At 42.7% G+C, this 14,496-nt stretch overlaps 1 protein-coding gene across 1 annotated transcript in view; it reads left to right on the top strand.

The window, feature by feature from the left end:
* ARFGEF3 (ARFGEF family member 3) overlaps window positions 1-14,496 on the top strand; it is a 312,275-nt gene that overhangs the window by 7,590 nt on the left and 290,189 nt on the right. The window lies entirely within an intron of this gene.

The raw sequence follows: 14,496 nt of genomic DNA, 5'->3' as shown, positions 1-14,496 counted from the left end.
TTGTGTCACTCTGACTTCCTCTTCTGCCTCCCTTTTCCACTTTTAAGGACCTTTGTGATTACGTTGGACCCACCCAGATAATCCACAATAATCTCCCCCATTATAAGGTCACTCAATTAGCAACCAAAATTCCAACTACAACCTTCATTCTCATTTGCCATGTAATATAATATATCGTCACAGGTTCTGGCAAGTAGGACATGGTCATCTTTGGGAACCATTATTCCATTTACCACAGAGCCATTTCATATTTTTAGACTCATCATGTTACAAATTCAACTTCTGACTTCCAAGTCTGTTCTAGAATTTTATAATGTACATAAAACCTTGTTCCTTTTTGCAGAGACTTTACTCTATGGTATTGGGACTAACTACCACAAGCCAGATAACAGTGGGGTATCCATATCTTATAGTTCAACCTAGAGGGATAATGTTACCTTGAGTGTGAATATTTTTAAAAAATCGCAAAGGATTCCTTTCTATTATTATAGAGGTCAAGAAGTTTCTTAATCACTTCCACCATTTTACTTCTATTTTGTCCTTTTTTATGAGACGTGTATTCATTTGCTAGGGCTTCAGTAACAAAGTACCACAGACTGGGTGGCTTAAACAACAGAAATTTATTTTCTCACAGCTCTGGAGGCCAGATGTCTGAGATCAAGGTGTGGACAATAGTTGGTCTCTTCTGAGGCCATAGGGAAAGCTGTGTCCAAGTCTCTCTCCTTGGCTGGTAGATGTCTGTCTTATCTCTGTGGCTTCCCATCATCTTCCCCCTGTACATGTCTGTGTCTAAATTTCCTCTTATAAGGACACCAATCATTGGATTAGGGCCTCCCCAATGAACTCATTTTAGCTTAATTGCCTCATTAAAGACCCCCTCTTCAAATACAGTTACATTCTGAGGGACTGGGGGTTAGGACTTCAACATATGAATTTTTCAGGGAGACAATTCAGCCCATAACATAATAGGATAAACCTATTACAAAGTGAATCTCGTGAGCCAGCTCTGCTGGTTGGTGGCTGTGTCAGAGCATCTTTTGGGAAGGATTCTGAAGACATATCTGGGCTCAGTTGCAAAGACCACTAGGATCAACTAGCAATGACTGTGGGGATCGCCAGCTGGTGGAGTGGCAAGTAGCATGCCGTGGATTTGCAAACCCTCTCATTGACTCAGTTACCACACAAGGGATGAGAGATTCTTTTGCTAAGTACAGAGTAGACTATGATCCAGGAAGAATAATGTTGCATGCTGATGTACTGAGCCGTTGGTTACATTATAAGCAAGAATTCATTGCCCCGCCTCCACTAGAAGTTTTAAATATTATTATTTGTATACGGTCCCAGACTGACCAGTGCCTAAGTGCTTAAATAATAATTAGAGAAACTGCCTGAGGAATCCAAATCATTAACCAGCCATTAAATATGTATAATAACTGAGTTACTTTGCTGCACACCTGAAAGTAACTATAAATCAACTCTACTCCAATAAAATTTTTTAAGAAACAAGCCATTAATATGAATTATCCATTTGTAAAGGATACCTTTTATTAAAAAACAGAATCATTAGAGAAGGTAGCCATTATATTATTTTGACAACTACATACAGATGAGTTCATTTAACAATAATACACTTGGACATCATCCACAAAAAGGATTGTTTAGAAAACTTTTGGGACCTGATATTGTTTTCCTTGAAAGAGACAAAACATCATTATTCAAGGATTAATATGGTTTTTATAAGATTAACTCTGTGAAAAAAATTGATGGGGCTATAGTCCCTAGAATGGTTCGACATGTTTCTGTATTATCAAAACTCTGCCATTAAAAACCACAGCTTTGGGCTTCCCTGGTGGCACAGTGGTTGAGAGTCCGCCTGCCGATACAGGGGACGCGGGTTCGTGCCCCAGTCCGGGAGGATCCCACATGCTGCGGAGCGGCTGGGCCCGTGAGCCATGGCCGCTGAGCCTGCGCATCCAGAGCCTGTGCTCCGCAACGGAAGAGGCCACAACAGTGAGAGGCCCGCGTACCGAAAAAAAAAAAAAAACAGCTTTGAACTGGCCATTTACAAGGCAGCCCTGTTTCTATCATTTCTGAGGGTGAGTCTGTAGTTGAATTTAAGAAAATTTGGATTAGAGCCTTGCCCCAATTATCCCAGTCACGCATCTCTATTCTCATGCAGCCAGTGGGGCTGAAGATGTGGTGGACAAACAGGTAACGCTGATCCAAATGAGAGTGCTGAGGGAGAGTGGCTGAGACCCGGCGTTATTCAGTAACAGGAGTCAATTCTGTTGGGAGGACTGACGTTTCCAGACTTGCATGAACGGATGCCCAGAGATTTTACAGGATAAACCAGAATGTGTGCTGGATGTACTCTGCACCTTGTTTATTTTTACCACAAAAGTTAGTCTTTCCTGAGAAGTATGGAGTGGGGCCAAGCTGGCTTCCTGCCACTCAGCTTAAGCTTGTGGGGACAGTGTCACGTGAGGCTGGCGCTCAAGAAAACCAGTGTGACGTGCCCAGGTCAACCAAGGTGACCTGACAACAGTAGAACCAGGACGTACTAGGGTTAGCAAGGGACAGACAGCACGAGTAGTCACTCCTCTCCGTTCTCAAATGAGGAGAAACCACCTGGTAGTTCTCATTATAATTTTAAGCTCACAAGTATTATATGAGTGTGAATCATTATAAAGAGAATATATCAATCATTTTTAAAATAGCAATACAAAATTATAAAAAATATTTAAGCTCACAAGTGTTATATAAGTATGACTCCTTATAAAAGGTGTGACTGTATCAATCATTTTAAAAATATCAATGCAAAATTATAAAAAATATGTAAATATAAAAAATATTCTCTTAATGGGAACCCTCCTACACTGTTTGTGGGAATGTAAATTGGTGCAGCCACTATGGAAAACAGTATGGAAAAACTTAAAACTTAAAAAACTAAAGCTAGAGCTGCCATATGATCCAGCAATCCCACTCCTAGGCATATATCAGGAGAAAACTATAATTTGAAGAGATACCTGCACCCAGTGTTCATAGCAGCTCTATTTACAATAGCCAAGACATGGAAGCAACCTAAATGTCCATCAGTAGATGAATGGATAAAAAAGATGTGGTATATATACACAATGGAATATGACTCAGCCATAAAAAAAGAATGAAATAATACCATTTGCAACAACATGGATGGACCTAGAGATTATCATACTGAGTGAATTAAGTCAGAAAGAGAAAGATAAATACCGTCTGATATCACTTATATGTGGAATCTAAAATATGACACAAATGAACTTATTTATGAGACTCACAGACATAGAAAACAAACTTATGGTTACCAAAGGGGGAAGGGGGGAGGGGTAAACTAGGAGTTTGGGATTAGCAGATACTAACTACTATACATAAAACAGATACTAACAAGGTCCTACTGTATAGCACAGGAAAACTAAATTCAATATCCTGTAATAAACCATAATGGAAAAGGATATGAAAAAGAAAAAAAAATATTCTCTTAATGAACTTTCCTAATTCCATTCTCCTTTATAGATTTAACCATTGTTTTCAGTAGTGTGAATATTCTTCCAAATCTATATTTCTGTACAATTACAGCCAATCTATGTACATAGATACATATCGACAGGAAGATGTAGATATATCTGTATTTATATCTATATCTATCTATGTAACATTTTATCTATTATTCAGCAACTTACCTATTTTTCACTTAGCATTTTGACTTGGGGATTTGCCATAGATGTACCTCTTCTTTTAAACTGCTACGTAGTATACTAAAATAAGATTTTACTTAATCATTTTGCCATTGCCTGCCATATAGACAGTTCCCAATTCTCTGAAACAGAAAGTACTGCTGTGAGTAAACTTGCCTTCCTATGTCTTATTATGGCAAGCGAGAGCTTTCTCTGTGGTAGAATCAAGAAAGAGCAAATGTTGGGAAAAGTATATTCGCTTTTGATTTTAATGAATCCTGACAAATTGGCCCCTAAAATACCTTTTCTATTACATTCCCACTAGCAGTATATGAGAGAGCCTTTTGCCCACACACTTTCCCAACATTTCGTATTGCCAGTCTGTTTAATATTTTTTATTTATGGCCCAAAATGTTATATCACTGTTGTTTCATTTGTATTTCTCTCCCCTAGTGTTTATATACATGCTAATATAAAACAGAAACATACCGTGTGTGTGTGTGAGAGAGAGAGAGAGAGAGAGAGAGAGAGAGAAATACAGAGAGAGAGCACAGAACACCTGAGGTTTGGAGGCCAGGTCTGGAAGTGGTACCTCACCTTTTTCATCTACATCTCCTTGGCCAGAATTCTGTTGCAAAGCCCCATTAACGATAAGGGGCTGGGAAAGATAGGCTTTCAGTGTGTTTAGAAACATGAATATTGGTGAGCAACAACTTTCTATGCCACAAGGTCACAGTCAAGACACATAAAAAACTCCTCAACCTTTCCCAGACTGCTGCGCAGAACTAAAACCACAGAAAAAAAGAGATGCATAGAGGTTCGGTTTAGTTGACTACCAGCACCCTGCAATTTTAGATGTCAGAAAAAAAAAGAAATACAGGGATATTGAGGATAAAAAGCTAGTTCATAGTAGAGTTGCAACAGTAACCCAAGTCTCTTGATTCCTAGTTCAGTGTTCTTTCCAAAACTATGTCTACACAAAAATTACAGTACTGGGCACATGGTATAGAGATTTGATTTAACATGGTGTAACTCTGGAAGGCAAAATGAGAGTCAAGTGGTTAAAGTGAAAGAGAAGTGGTTTGTGCTCCATCAATAATATATAGTTGGTACAAGAGGGAATGGGCTGCCTAGTAAAATAATGAATTTACCATTAATGGAGTATTAAGTGAAAGCTCCACGGCTAGTCCTTGGGATGCTGCTGAAGTAAAGATTTATATCAGGTAAACTCAGGGGTTCTTTTCAACTGTAAAAACTATAATGAAAATATTGTCTATTTTCATTTTTCTTTTGAGGTCTGAATATAAATATTTTATGGTTATCTTTATAGGAAAATGTTCAACCTAACATATTAAAAAAAAACACTTTCAGAAACCAAAAAAAGTCTTGAAATGTTTAAATGCCGTAAAAGAACATTAAGTAAGGAGCAAGAAGTATCTCAACTTTTGAACACGTTTTGTCAATAAAATGGGGGAAGCAATATTGTCTTCTTCACACGGTTGATATGAGAGAGAGGGAAAAGCATTTATACAAGTGTTTTATAAATTAAAAAACATACAAATATTACTTATCTATTATATTATTGTAACTTCTGAATTATTACAAGTTTATACAGTTTTTACTGAAATGGCATGAAACAATTTTTTTGATAGACAACTATAATCTGTTTATTGCCTTTCTATTTATTGTTATGGAAACAAATAACAGCAAAGCTAGGGCCATATGTGATAGCTTGACCCTTGAGAGTGAGTAGAAGAAAGTTTTTATTAGAAAACATGATTGAATTGTATGCTTGGAAATAATAAAACAGAAAAAAGCTATTTATCTTACAACTACTCACATTATTTATTAAAACCTACAAAGCCAAATTTCAGGAATGTGACCTCTTGAAAGCTAGTGGATGAAGAAGCATAGTAATGTACTGAACACCCACATTGCATCAGTTACTGGACTAGGTGTTAGGGGCATAAAGATATGGGAGGCAGTCCTTGAACAGGACAGAGACACACAATCTTAATCTAATATGCTGGCCCAGCTTGTGTGTGGGTGTAACAATCCCATTCCTGCTCCCTCATATGCTCTCCCTCTATCCCAGGATCTGGAACCCTGAAACCTACATCTGTAGTTTCTCTTGTCAGCAAGGTTCCATTTTGGTTCTGAGAGGCACCACATGAGATCTGGGAGGCATGAGAGAAAGAGAGGCCATTATTGCTCCAGCAGCAGTGGTCAGGCATGTCTTGGACAGAGGACAGATATAAAGTTTTGCAGCTTCTCCAAAAGTCTTCCTGCAAATCACCCAGTTTGGTGTTGCAGGTGCCTGAGATAATCTGTGGGGATTGCCCACAGTTACTGGAATTCCCGATTTCCTGAAAGCTAGCAGTGGCTAGGCTCTTCCAACCCATCACATTGTTTTCTTGGAAGTGAATTTCCTGTATTGTATCCCCTCCTACCTGAAATACCTTGAGTGGTTTTCGTTTTCTTGACTGATCTATGTTGTAGATGATAACCTATAGAAGTATATACAGGTGCTAAGGGATTATAGCTTTTGGTTGGCAAAAATGGCTTAAGGTAAGGATACACATGGATGCCTGGATAATGGAAAAATTGCTTGACTTGAAGGTGTCAGGAGCTCAGCTGAGCTGGGAGAGAGAGCTGGGCTACCAGGTATGGGAGTAGCCAGCTGAAGGAAGAAGGCACAAAGAATGAAGAGAGGCATGAAAGGGTTAAACCTTTAATCGCTTACTGTGACAGTGTTAAGAAAAGGCTGAAACTGGAGCAAGTGCTGACTCCGCCTGTCCCCATTTTTTCCCATGGAATAGTGTGCTGGTTAAAGATGAGGGGGTTAAGCACAGACGTGGGGGGCCTCTCTCTGTTGAAGGACCTCAGAGAAAAAGGCTCTAGCAGTTTAAGGGGCTCTGGGGTCAGGGGAAGGTCAAGGGGATAGGTAGAGGGCTAGGAGCAGAAAAGTAATAGGTACTGAGAGTTGGGAAAAAAGCACCTTCAGGGTTTCCCCTTTCTTCCCCCATAAGGACATTTCAGCAGAGGCATCTGAAAAGGACCAAGGTCTCAGGTAGAGAGCCCAGCACCTGGGCTAAGAATGCAAATATATAAAGAGCATGACAGCCAGAGGGGCCTCTGTCCTTGATTGCAACTTCTTGCGAAATCTGCTGTGCACCAAGTCTGGTGTAGGGAGGGCGGTTTTCCTGGTGAGACCTGCTGGGAGAAGCCTTTTGTAACTACATTTGTAGTTGGTCAGGCCTGAAAAATTACACATAGTTTTTTGGGTTTTTTTTTAATGTCATTAACTTTTTTAAGATGTTGGAGGTAGGCGTTTATTTATTTATTTATTTTTACTGTGTTGGGTCTTTGTTTCTGTGCGAGGGCTTTCTCTAGTTGTGGCAAGTGGGGGCCACTCTTCATCGCAGTGTGTGCGGGCCTCTCACTATCGCGGCCTCTCCTGTTGCGGAGCACAGGCTCCAGACACGCAGGCTCAGTAGTTGTGGCTCACGGGCCTAGTTGCTCCACGGCATGTGGGATGCTCCCAGACCAGGGCACGAACCCGTGTCCCCTGCATTAGCAGGCAGATTCTCAACCACTGCACCACCAGGGAAGCCCATTACACATAGTTTTTAATCAGCAACTGGACTCCTCTGAAGGGCCTCAGAAGGTGCAAGATTGGAAGTTTAGCAAAAAGGTATACAGGTGGACTGATGTGAAGGACACAAACCACAAGGTTTTCTACATCTCATGTAAATGCCCAATAGAGAGCATCCACTGCGGAGTGGCACTTAACCACCAAGAGGACGAGAGGACTTGTTCTGTGATGTCATCCAGCCTGTCTCCTAGGCCACCTTTGTTTTTGCAGAATGGGCCCATGAATGGCGCCTCTGCATTGGCCCAACACTTGTGCTTCTTCACACAAAGCTTGACCTAGCTGCTGCTACTGGTGAATCCCTAACCTTCTGGCAGCAGTAATGGACACTGAACCCTCAATATAGAGCCATTCCTCAAGGAAGCCATAAAGCCACTTGGTGGCAAGTTGATAACACTAGTCCCTCTACCAGAGAGGAGACAAGGAGTTGTCCTTGTTCAGAGAGGGAATCTGCCGTAGGCCCGTAAGCATCCATGCCCATTCTTTCTGAGTCTGCTAAGAATACAAAGCCCTCATAGCTCTTGCCCAGACCATGTCTCAGGGTTTTGTTTGCAGCAATCTATCATGAGGGATGAGGTAAGCTCTCCCCTCAGGACAAAGAGAAGGCTGGTTTATTGCTTGCTATAGAACAACAGATTCCCTAAGCTGAGTATTCCTCAGTTGTGAGGCGAATCTACCTGGGCCTTCTGTCACTCTTCTGTGAGACTTGGACACGGGAGGAAATGCTGTACATCATGCTGCTTACTAAGAGTAAAAAGTCTTTGTCTCTGATCTAAGAGTCTTGTGTCTTCTGCCAACATCCGTAAAATAGTAGCAGATTAAATTATTAACTTAAAAGTAAGGTAAAATAAATTCCATACCTCACAGTTCCTAGCAGAATTGATACCAAGTCCAGATAAGCATTTGCCTTCTCTGCTTTCAGTATGTCCACAGTACCATGAACCAAGAGTTTATAGAATACTTGAATTATCAACTTGGTATCCTATAGAACATTGCCTTAGATCGAGGAACTTTTTTTTTTTCTTTCTGCTGTATGCGGGCCTCTCACTGTTGTGGCCTCTCCCGTTGCGGAGCACAGGCTCCGGACGCTCAGGCTCAGTGGCCATGGCTCACGGCCCAGCCGCTCCGCGGCATGTGGGATCTTCCCGGACCGGGGCACGAACCCGTGTCCCCTGCATCGGCAGGCGGACTCTCAACCACTGCGCCACCAGGGAAGCCCCTCCGAGGAACTTTTTTAATAGTGAGGGAGGTACAAAATATGGTACATGAACACAGTACCCACTGTTCTTATCATGTGCCCCATGATTCAGAGGCATTTGTATTTTAAAAAATGGCAGTCTGTTACAGATTCAGATAAGGCGTCAGCTGAGGGGCAAAGCCCTGTGGTTTAGCGGTAATTTCTGCTAGCATGTGATAGACACATTCAACCAAAGATTGATACAGAGTGCATCCCCAATAGCTATAAGACATTGGTCCTGAAACCCAGTAGTACAAATAAAATTGGGCCTTCTTGCCACCTCTCCCAGTATCCCACTTATAGAATCTACGCTTCCCTTCCTTGAAGCCTTTGACTCTGCTAGGTTAAAAATCTTAGTTCTTTGGGAGAAACCATCAGCCAAAGGATACAGTAAAGGTTCCATTGAACTTGGAATTGTAACTACCACCAGATCACCATCTAGCAGTGGACCAGCAACCACATAAAGGAATTATATTACCACGGAAGTAACTGATAAGGATTAACGTGAAGTTCTAGGATCTTTTCTACACAATGGGTCAGAGAAGAGTATGTTTAGAATCTAAGAGATATACTGGGGCTCTCTTGGTGACTCCATGCCCAGTGAGAAGGATAAATGGGCAATTGCAGGTATTATACCCCCAAATAAAAGCAAGGTAATATCACTTGACAATAAGAACCTGGGTCAACCATCAGTCAAATCACTGAGGCCAATTCAGTGACGGTTGAGTAAAAGGGAATTCTAGAAGGGATGGTGAAGCAACAAGATAATGAAAATCACTTATGCCCATTGGATTAGCTACAGCTTTAGGAACTATAATGTTTCACTAATCTCTTGCTTTCAATCTTTTCAGACATATAACTGGCTACTACCTTGAAACAGACTCTGTGACCAATTGAACGTACACTTTCTCTCCTGAGGAATAAGTGAGAAAATCTTTTTCTCACAAAAATGGAGTCTCCACATTTTAGTTATGGGTGCTAGACACTTAGAGAGCACAACTGAATTTGAGTGGTGCAACGTGTAAAACGCTCAGGTGCCACATCAGCCTCCCCTGTCTCTGAGGTCTTTGGGCAGAGTTTCCACATCTCCACATACGCCCTGAACTTCAAGCAGCCACTACCCAATAGCAATTGTCTCACGCCAGTGCCACATACTCTTTACCTCCTCCCCTGGCTTTCCTGTTGACGCTAAGGAATCAGGCCCCAAGAGAACTTGTCGGGGTTCATGCAATCACCACCCAGAAATTCAGAAGTCATGTCCCATGGGACCAATATGTAGCCAATGGGAAAGGGAGCTGAGCGAATAAATGTTTCTCAATCCATCTCCCACTACTCCCAACCCAACAGTCCATACTGACAATGCCATTCACTCAAGGGGAAATCCCAGATCACCTCCCCCCAAACTCTTCACCACCCAACACAGCCTCAGTAGTTTATCTCTGTCTTTGAGCCCCAAGTAATTATGGAAATTACATCAGAACACAAAGGTACTTAACAGACTCCAATATTCCCCACACACTAAAGCCCCCCAGGCAAAGCAGGCTCAAGCAAAAGACCTGAGTGTTCAAGTCCTTTCCAGTCGCAGGGAGTGTCCAATAGGCTCTCCCCAAGAAAGGCAATGTGAATCTTCTGTGAGTCTCCCGCAGGATGGGTAGCAAAGTTTATTCGGATTCTTCCTCCTCTGGCTTTGCTTGATCTGATTTTGGGTTTTCTCATGGTACACTGGGTGCTGATGGTTAGAGAGGGATCCTCAGCCAGTGCCCCAGGCTCCCTGAGCCACCAGACAGGTAAAGCCTGTACCCTGGTGAGAGGTGCTTCACAGCATTGGGGCGAGTGACCCAATCCCATCCAGCGGGTCCCGCCCATCAAATGATGCCACAGGTCCCACTCCCTAGGAGCCGTTCCTTGTTTCACCTGGAATGAGTGCCAGGCACTTCTCCTTGTGATTTATCTCACGTGGACCAGCCAATGCAGTTCTGGACTCCACTTTTCTCATCAGCCTTCCTCCCTACATGAGCCCTAGAGGAGCCCCTCACCCCACCTTTTTTTTCCTCCAGAATGAAAAACACTAAAAAATGCAGATAAGTGAAAATAAGGCTTTGGAGAGATGAGAGATGTGATCATAACTTAATTATCATTTTTATTTTTAACGAAGTACTAAAGGCATCCGAAGGCCTTGCCGAGGTTGTCAGTGACCAGCTCACAGCCCAGGGCTCGATAGAAATATGAACTGTAAGACTTGCTCCTCAGAAGTCTAGTTGGCAACTGCATCTATAACAGGGATTCACAGGCTGGGGAAATTTCAGAGAATGGCAGAGTTTTATTTTGTCATGTTTGCATTACAAGCAAACAAAAGACCCTGCCATTTATTCTCACCGTTGTATCTTAAATGAAAGGAAATTTTAACATCTAAAGATGGGAAGAACGTGATTCAAATAAGGGAGAGCCTTTGACTAAATTAACATCAAGAAAAAAAAATACTGCCTTGTTCTTTTCCTCATTTCGCTCCAGATAAATGTCAGTTGGTCAGAATAGACCTGCAGGAGTCCATGTTCAGACCTTGGGAACCACTCCTCTGTAGCATAACTCAACCAAGAATTTGCACAGAGCTTCCTGTGCAGCGGTAGGAACCCCTACAGTGGGTACAAGGATATTACTAGCTTCTCGGTGACCTGTGCTGAAGGCCTGCCCCAGCCCTCTGACCATGAGCAATGAGATGCTGTCTTTCAGTTAGGATGGAGACTGCAGCCATATGGAATCTGAACGCAGCTGTGCTGTGTAAAGTATGCCGGCAGCTTGGGATACAGATCGTCTTCTGTTGCTAGGCCAAGTGAAATGGATTCTTTTTTATTCTCCCTTAAGCAATCCCTATTTTAAATCTGTTATTGAAAATCTATAGGACAATGTTGCAAGAAGAAAAATATAATGAAGTATTACCTTATGGCAATGTGTTTTTAACAACATAGACTGTCAAATTACTAAGAGACTTCAATATCACAGGCAACTCTTAAAATTGGAAGATCCCCTAAAAGTCATCAAGCACAACTCACTGCAGTTCAGGAAACCCTGCCCCACATTGCAGCCCTCACTCCGTGCCACACGGCTTACCTGGCCCCCAGGGCTGCTCTCTGCTTGTGTCCGGCTCTCCCAAATCTTTAATTCTAGCCATTGCCCCTTGCCAGAATTTGAAGTCTTACATGAGAAAAGTATTATCATTTTTGTTTCCACTCAGATTGGAGAAAAAACAGACCTCACCCTTATACCCTCCAACCAAATCCTATTCCCCCAAATCTTTTCCCTCCAACTTGAGTTGCAAAATGAAATCTCACATGTGTACCTGGATGACAATAGATACAGGATAAGGAGAGGGACTGGAGAGGGACGAAGGGCCCTTGCTCAGCCACCCAAATTGCCTGTTGCCTATGGGATCTTATATATTTTCTTTCCATAGAAAATCTCCAGGAGCTACTTCCATGGGAAAATTAATTTCAGAAGTACAAGAAAAAAGGAAAAAAGCAATGAAGAGCCATGTCAGGTTTTGGCTGGGTGTTTGGAAGGCTCAGGCCAGCCTGGCTGGGACTATGTGAGATGATGTATCAAATATGATGGAAAGGGGCTGTGCAGGGGAAGCAGGGCAGAGCTGGGCTGCAAGGCGGTGGTCACTACAGTACATCTGTCAGATGAACAACTGACTGATCATGCCCTCAGGCAGAGTTATCTGGAAACCTTTTACTTTTTAAAATTTCTGCAATCATTAGCAAGTAGTATTCTTATTCTAGAGGACAATTCTGAGACCATTTTTCTATTCTTTCTATATTATCACCAAGTGGTGATTTTCTCAGCTGAACGGTTCATTTCTGTTGAGTTTATTGGCTCCTTTTTGTACCTGGTTGTTTTGCAATCTAGTCACTCACCAATATACAATCCAGGAGTCTGAAAAAATGGATTTTGAAAGTAGCTCTTCCTGTAAGTTTCATATTGAAGGAGGAAAAACTGAGCTGGAAAGTGTTGCCTAGAACCCAACTCTGTACTTGGTCTGATATTTGTGAAATAATTAGAACGTGACCCTTGCTTATGGTGAACTCGTTTTGAATTCCTAAGTGATGTAGACATACTGTGAAGCAAGATTGGGCAGGTTCCTACAGACCATTTACCATTAGGAACAGAACGTTCCCAGGAGAAGGTGGATGCCCTTGAGAAACATAGCTACGAGCAGCGCTGTTTTGAGAAAGTGGGAAAAAAAGTCTCTCTACAAACTGTCTAAAATGTCCCATTCCCTAAGCTCTCTAGGCTTTGGGCTGTGCTAATACCAGAGAACAGAGAAGCTAAGCCAGCACATTCTATGAGAAAGGGCGAAAAAATAGGCTTGATTCTCTGTCAAGTGTAGCAAGGGCTGGAGAAAGGCTCTGTAAAGCCCTGACAGGAAGCCCCATTCAGGTGACTTGAAGAAGAACAATTCCCAGGATAGAAACTTGTCATGTATTTATGAGCCACTGATTTGAGTCACCTGGAGCAAACCACATCCTCAGGGTTTCTTCACATTTCTCAGCTGTCCGACTCAGGGTGAACTAAACTGAAAGATAACTGAGTGTAGTTTTCAAGAGGAAAGAAGTTTCGGTATGAAATTGTTCCTCTGAGGCATCTGTGGCTGGGACCCTGTCGGGGCAGAGGGCCTCTGCCAGACAGCAGGCCACGCCTGGCTTCCCAGCAGGCCCTGCCTCTAAGACACGTATCATTTCAAAACTCTCCGCTACCTCTCTTCCTCAGTGTACCTTTTCAGTGTGGCTGCTTCTTTTGTTTCGCTTGTTCTTTTCTTGCCCATAACGTTAGAACCATATATTTTTTTAAAAACACCCTATGGTAATGGTTTATGATGGATCCCCTTAAAAAGTCTGAGCTCGAGAAAGAACCAGAAGCATCAGGAACAGGGTAAAGAACTGTGCTGTCAAGGGCTGCACTAGAGCAAAGTCCAGCTGAGTTGGAAAATCATTTTACAAACTTGTAAGAATGGAGTCCCTCAAGCCTTGCACGCCTGCGTCTTTCAAAAGGCAATTTACAAAGAAACGAGATTTGAATTTAAAAAAAAAAATTTTAAAGGACAAGGTGTGCCCTCAAAATCAATATCCCAACATATATTCTAGATTTAATTCTGACTCCAAAATAATTCAGTCATGTGGCAGTCACCTTGCGAGAAGAGATACCATTCCAGAGCTGCACACTGAACGAGGCATTTACACAAAAGGCCAGTGAATATCCTTGCTGACGTGCTGGGGGATGCAGGGCACCATGGGCCTTTCAACTCCTCTCAGAGCCAGCACTCACCTGTGAGCCCTGCCTGAGCCACAGCTCTCAGGGATGACCACTCTCTGCCAGTGTTTTTGGGAACTTCAAAACTAGCTGTTGGGCTTCCCTGGTGGTGCAGTGGTTGGGAGTCCGCCTGCCGATGCAGGGGACGTGGGTTCGTGCCCCAGTCTGGGAAGATCCCACATGCCGCGGAGCGGCTGGGCCTGTGAGCCATGGCCGCTGAGCCTGCGCGTCCGGAGCCTGTGCTCCGCAACGGGAGAGGCCACAGCAGTGAGAGGCCCGCATACCGCAAAAACACAAACAAACAACAAAAAAACTAGCTGTTAGGTCCCCCGAGCTAGATCAAACCAGTTCAGAACACACCCAGATGAGCTGACTCCAGCTTAGACAGTATTGTAACATGGAGAAGAAACAACATAAAGGAAAAAAATGTGCCACTGTTCGTACCTGACTCTGCCCAAGTGCGGTGAGCCCAGTTTCTGTCTCAGACAGAGCTGGATGCTACTCCTGGCGTGGCTTCCATCTGTAAGTATGGTCTGAGACCCGTAAAAATGCAAAGGAGTGAACAGCTGCCTCTTCCTCTTTCTACTCCC

Source organism: Orcinus orca, chromosome 12, assembly GCF_937001465.1.
Source record: "Orcinus orca chromosome 12, mOrcOrc1.1, whole genome shotgun sequence".
NCBI lineage: Eukaryota > Metazoa > Chordata > Mammalia > Artiodactyla > Delphinidae > Orcinus > Orcinus orca.
This window is presented reverse-complemented; position numbering and strand designations above follow the sequence as displayed.